We start from the raw sequence: 6,949 nt of genomic DNA on the forward strand, positions 1-6,949 counted from the left end.
CCACACCACAGCCACAACCCCGAGCGCGCCTGCAGGCTACGCTTTCTCATCTCTCAAATCCGCATTGCATGACGTGCTCATGAATCCTCGCGCTGCGACAATGAATTAAAGGAGCCAAACTGTATATAAGAATTGCATGTCAAGTCATCATTAAATGGCCCTGATATGTCAAAAGGCATTAATAAATCATGTTCTTTTCGAATACCTCTATAACTGATAAGAGTAGTTCAGCCGGGATGTGCTCATTTCAAAATTAGATTTAAAGCCTTGAAATCTTGTTATTGTGTCGACGTTACGCACCGCCATCTTCGTCTAGCTACTGCCACTAGTAAAGTTACTAAACATGTCAGACCTTAGCATACTTGCCAACCCTCCCGGATTTTCCGGGAGACTACCGGAATTCAGCGCCTCTCCCGAAAACCTGTGATGTTGATGTTGTTGATGATGTTGTGATGTTGCGACCCCACGGACCGTAAACAAGGAAGAACATGCAAGAAGGGAGGGAGCTTGAGCACGTTGTCTTCAGCTCCTCGAAAGATTTAAGTATTTTCTTTGATTTGTGCAAAACTTCAAGCAAGTCTTTATTAGAACCTCTTTTAGTTACAAGCAGCCAACGAGATATTGTATTTTTGAAATTTAATTTATTTCCGGTGTTTATTGATGTGAAATCTAAGTCTAATGTACTGTATTGTACTGTATTTTGTAAGTTCTCACGACGTGTTGACGTTGAGGCGTGGATGGTGTGTACAGCAAGAAAGAGTCGTCATTAAACGCTCGTTTTACAAAAAATAATTTTCCTGTGTTGCCGTGTATCGAAAAGAGCTATAAATATTGTCCAATACAGTCTATGATCTTGTTTAACAAAGCTAGTATGTTTGTGCTACGAATGCTTAGCATGCTAGTCTGGTCAAGGGGAGAATACGTACGGGGGAAATATATGCCCGTCGATGTATAATCGAACTGACAGGGCAAAATATATTTTCGACAAATAAAACCTATGTGGATATGGGTAGTACACATGCATTGGCGCTGTCATATGGTTAACCCCTCCCAGGGCTACAAACACTTCATTGTTTATCTCTTTCAACAACAGCCATCTTTGCAAACACACATTAGAATAACTTTATTATAAATAAACGGGACACCTCTTTTCCTAATTTGTTTTTTTAAACTCTGAACTGACACAAACGGAAAAGCCCTGTCCAGTGCTGCTGAAAGAGCAAGTCAGTGGCTCTGGATCAGGAGGAGAGACAACAGCTGGGCTACGAAGTGACCAAGACCATGAGAATTTATATTTAAGATACTGCACTTTATTGCTTTAAATTGTTTTTGAGACAAGTTGCACGGAATTATTTTTTATCCACTGTTTTACTTGTAATTCATGTGAACTGACAATAAAGTTATACTCTGTTCTAGTCTATTTGTACACTAATCTTACTCAGGTATGTGGTCAGGCCATACTTGCCAACCCTCCCAGATTTTCCGGGAGACTCCCGAAATTCAGCGCCTCTCCCGAAAACCACCCGGGACAAATTTTCTCCCGAAATTCATGCGGACCTGAGTGACGTGTCGACAGCCTGTTTTCACGTCCGCTTTCCCACAATATAAACAACGTGCCTGCCCAATCACGTTATAACTGTAGAATGATCGAGGGCGAGTTCTTGGTTTCTTATGTGGGTTTATTGTTAGGCAGTTTCATTAGCGTCCTCCCAGCGCGGCAACAACACACAACAACAGCAGTCAGGTTTTTGTCTACCGTAAAGCAGTTCGTCTGCCGTAAACAGTAATGTTGTGACACTCTTAAACAGGACAATACTGCCATCTACTGGACATGCATATGTGACATTAACATCTAGGGCTTTTAGAGAGTGCAGTGCACAACTGCGCACACAACAAGGAGACGAAGCAGAATGCATCATCAGAGAGGGTGTTCAGCATGGTTAGAAAAATAGTGACAGAGAATAGAACAAGGATGGACAATTCAACCCTTAACTCAACAATGAGTAGATGAGTGTTGTGTGTGTATATGTGTAAATAAATGAACACTGAAATTCAAGTAGTTCTCTTATTTATATATATATATTTATATATATATATATATATATATATATATATATATATATATATATATATATATATATATATATATATATATATATATATATATATATATATGTCTTAATAAGGTTATCCAAAAAATAGTGCTCGATACCGTAGTAGAGCGCAATATATGTATGTGTGGGAAAAAAAATCACAAGACTACTTCATCTCTACAGGCCTGTTTCATGAGGGGGTTCCCTCAATCATCAGGAGATTTTAATGGGAGCATTCACATACCATGGTTTATATAGGACACAGAGTGGGTGGGTACAGGCTGGCGTAGGGGTGTGGTGATTGGCTCATGTGTTACCTAGGAGGTGTTTCCGTCTGTGGCGGCATGCTGATACAATTTCGCTGCGCTTGTTGAGGGATGACAGGTCTGGACGGTATATTATAAACAGTTTCTCTTTCAAGCATAGGTTGCATCTTTTATTACCACTATTGTAAGGTGTGCTGGATGCAAGAATTTGCCATGTTATTGAATATTCAACATTATTGTCTTTGAGGTTCCAAATGTGTTTGCTGAGTTCTGTGGTATTCCGCAGGTTTTGGTTCCTGAAAGAAGCCTTGTGATTGTTCCATCTGGTTTTAAACTCTCCCTCGGTTAATCCTACATATGTGTCGGATGTGTTAATGTCCTTGCGTGTTACCTTAGATTGGTAGACAACTGATGTTTGTAGGCACCCCCCGTTGAGAGGGCAATCAGGTTTCTTGCGGCAGTTGCAGCCTTTGTTGGTTTTGGGGTCGCTCTGTCCGGGGGCCGACGGCTCATTTGCAATTGTTTTGTTGTGGTTTGAGATAATTTGTCGTATATTGTTCATACAGCTGTAGCTCAATTTAATGTTGTTCTTGTTGAATACTTTTCTTAGGCTGTTGCCTTTGGGAAAGTGTTTGTCAATCAGAGTGAGGAATTTGTGGCCAATGTTAGTTGAGACGTTTTTGCTGTATGGGGGGTTGTACCAGATGATGTTGTTTCATTTTCTGTTCTTTTTTGGTTGGTTTCCTGGCGTGGGTTCATAGGTGAGGGTGAAATTGTATCCGCTTTCATCAAGGGCTTTTTGGTACGGGAGGGTTGCTTGGTCAAATTCAGCTGTGAACTCGTTGGGAGTTTCCTCCTCTCCCAGCTCGCTAGCCTCAACCTGAACCTTGGTATTTACCGTGATGACGGACTGGCAGTGTGTCGCGCCTCGCCAAGGAGCAGCGAGAATACCAAGAAGCGCATATGCCAAATTTTCAAAGAGAACGGCCTACGGATCACGATTGAAGCCAACAAGCAAACCGTCACTTTCAACCTGAGAAATAACAGCTACCAACCATTCACGAAATCCAACACAACACTCCAATACGTGCACCATGACAGCAACCACCCACCCACCACCACGAAAAGAATACCTACCGGAATTAATAAAAGGCTATCGATGCTGTCATCTAGCAAAGCTGAATTTGACCAAGCAACCCCCCCGTACCAAAAAGCCCTTGATGAAAGCGGATACAATTTCACCCTCACCTATAAACCCACGCCAGGAAACCAACCAAAAAAGAACAGAAAACGAAACAACATCATCTGGTACAACCCCCCATACAGCAAAAACGTCTCAACTAACATTGGCCACAAATTCCTCACTCTGATTGACAAACACTTTCCCAAAGGCAACAGCCTAAGAAAAGTATTCAACAAGAACAACATTAAATTGAGCTACAGCTATATGAACAATATACGACAAATTATCTCAAACCACAACAAAACAATTGCAAATGAGCCGTCGGTCCCCGGACAGAGCGACCCCAAAACCAACAAAGGCTGCAACTACCGCAAGAAACCTGATTGCCCTCTCAACGGGGGGTGCCTACAAACGTCAGTTGTCTACCAATCTAAGGTAACACGCAAGGACATTAACACATCCGACACATATGTAGGATTAACCGAGGGAGAGTTTAAAACCAGATGGAACAATCACAAGGCTTCTTTCAGGAACCAAAACCTGCGGAATACCACAGAACTCAGCAAACACATTTGGGACCTCAAAGACAATAATGTTGAATATTCAATAACATGGCAAATTCTTGCATCCAGCACACCTTACAATAGTGGTAATAAAAGATGCAACCTATGCTTGAAAGAGAAACTGTTTATAAAATACCGTCCAGACCTGTCATCCCTCAACAAGCGCAGCGAAATTGTATCAGCATGCCGCCACAGACGGAAACACCTCCTAGGTAACACATGAGCCAATCACCACGCCCCTACGCCAGCCTGTACCCACCCACTCTGTGCCCTATATAAACCATGGTATGTGAATGCTCCCATTAAAATCTCCTGATGATTGAGGGAACCCCCTCATGAAACAGGCCTGTAGAGATGAAGTAGTCTTGTGATTTTTTTTCCCACACATACATATATATATATATATATGTATGTGTGGGAAAAAAAATCACAAGACTATATATATATATATATATAGCTAGAATTCACTGAAAGTCAAGTATTTCTTATATATGTATATATGAAATACTTGACTTGGTGAATTATAGCTGTAAATATACTCCTCCCCTCTTAACCAGGTAGATTTGCGGCCTCATGTTTTGGACACTCGGGTGAAGAGAGGGGCGGAGCTTTCTACCGATCACCACGTGGTGGTGAGTTGGCTGCGATGGTGGGGGAGGATGCCGGACAGACCTGGCAGGCCCAAACGCATTGTGAGGGTTTGCTGGGAACGTCTGGCAGAGTCTCCTGTCAGAGAGAGTTTCAATTCCCACCTCCGGAAGAACTTTGAACATGTCACGAGGGAGGTACTGGACATTGAGTCCGAATGGACCATGTTCCGCGCCTCTATTGTCGAGGCGGCTGATTGGAGCTGTGGCCGCAAGGTAGTTGGTGCTTGTCGTGGCGGTAATCCTAGAACCCGTTGGTGGACACCGGCGGTGAGGGATGCCGTCAAGCTGAAGAAGGAGTCCTATCGGGTTCTTTTGGCTCATAGGACTCCTGAGGCAGCGGACAGGTACCGACAGGCCAAGCGGTGTGAGGCTTCAGCGGTCACAAAGGCAAAAACTCGGACATGGGAGGAGTTCGGGGAAGCCATGGAAAGCGACTTCCGGACGGCTTCGAAGCAATTCTGGACCTAATCCGCCGCCTCAGGAAGCGGGTGCAGTGCACTATCAACACCGTGTATGGCGAGGATGGTGTTCTGCTGACCTCGACTGCGGATGTTGTGGATCGGTGGAGGGAATACTTCGAAGACCTCCTCAATCCCACCAACACGTCTTCCTATGAGGAAGCAGTGCCTGGGGGGTCTGTGGTGGGCTCTCCTATTTCTGGGGCTGAGGTTGCTGAGGTAGTTAAAAAGCTCCTCGGTGGCAAGGCCCCGGGGGTAGATGAGATCCGCCCGGAGTTCCTTAAGGCTCTGGATGCTGTGGGGCTGTCTTAGTTGACAAGACTCTGCAGCATCGCGTGGACATCGGGGGCGGTACCTCTGGATTGGCAGACCGGGGTGGTGGTTCCTCTCTTTAAGAAGGGGAACCGGAGGGTGTGTTCTAACTATCGTGGGATCACACTCCTCAGCCTTCCCGGTAAGGTCTATTCAGGTGTACTGGAGAGGAGGCTACGCCGGATAGTCGAACCTCGGATTCAGGAGGAACAGTATGGTTTTCGTCCTGGTCGTGGAACTGTGGACCAGCTCTATACTCTCGGCAGGGTCCTTGAGGGTGCATGGGAGTTTGCCCAACCAGTCTACATGTGTTTTGTGGACTTGGAGAAGGCATTCGACCGTGTCCCTCGGGAAGTCCTGTGGGGAGTGCTCAGAGAGTATGGGGTATCAAACTGTCTGATTGTGGCAGTCCGCTCCCTGTATGCTCAGTGCCAGAGCTTGGTCCGCATTGCCGGCAGTAAGTCGGACACGTTTCCAGTGAGGTTTGGACTCCGCCAAGGCTGTCCTTTGTCACCGATTCTGTTCATAACTTTTATGGACAGAATTTCTAGGTGCAGTCAAGGCGTTGAGGGGATCTGGTTTGGTGGCTGCAGGATTAGGTCTCTGCTTTTTGCAGATGATGTGGTCCTGATGGCTTCATCTGGCCAAGATCTTCAGCTCTCGCTGGATCGGTTCGCAGCCGAGTGTGAAGCGACTGGGATGAGAATCAGCACCTCCAAGTCCGAGTCCATGGTTCTCGCGTGGAAAAGGGTGGAGGGCCATCTCCGGGTTGGGGAGGAGATCTTGCCCCAAGTGGAGGAGTTCAAGTACCTCGGAGTCTTGTTCACGAGTGAGGGAAGAGTGGATCGTGAGATCGACAGGCGGATCGGTGTGGCGTCTTCAGTAATGCGGACGCTGTATCGATCCGTTGTGGTGAAGAAGGAGCTGAGCCGGAAGGCAAAGCTCTCAATTTACCGGTCGATCTACGTTCCCATCCTCACCTATGGTCATGAGCTTTGGGTTATGACCGAAAGGACAAGATCACGGGTACAAGCGGCCGAAATGAGTTTCCTCCACCGGGTGGCGGGGCTCTCCCTTAGAGATAGGGTGAGAAGCTCTGTCATCCGGGGGGAGCTCAAAGTAAAGCCGCTGCTCCTCCACATCGAGAGGAGCCAGATGAGGTGGTTCGGGCATCTGGTCAGGATGCCACCCGATCGCCTCCCTAGGGAGGTGTTTAGGGCACGCCCGACCGGTAGGAGGCCGCGGGGAAGACCCAGGACACGTTGGGAAGACTATGTCTCCCGGCTGGCCTGGGAACGCCTCGGGGTCCCACAGGAAGAGCTGGACGAAGTGGCTGGGGAGAGGGAAGTCTGGGCTTCCCTGCTTAGGCTGCTGCCCCCGCGACCCGACCTCGGATAAGCGGAAGAAGATGGATGGATGGATTA

The sequence above is a fragment of the Nerophis lumbriciformis genome, linkage group LG09, assembly GCF_033978685.3.
Source record: "Nerophis lumbriciformis linkage group LG09, RoL_Nlum_v2.1, whole genome shotgun sequence".
Classification (NCBI taxonomy): domain Eukaryota; kingdom Metazoa; phylum Chordata; class Actinopteri; order Syngnathiformes; family Syngnathidae; genus Nerophis; species Nerophis lumbriciformis.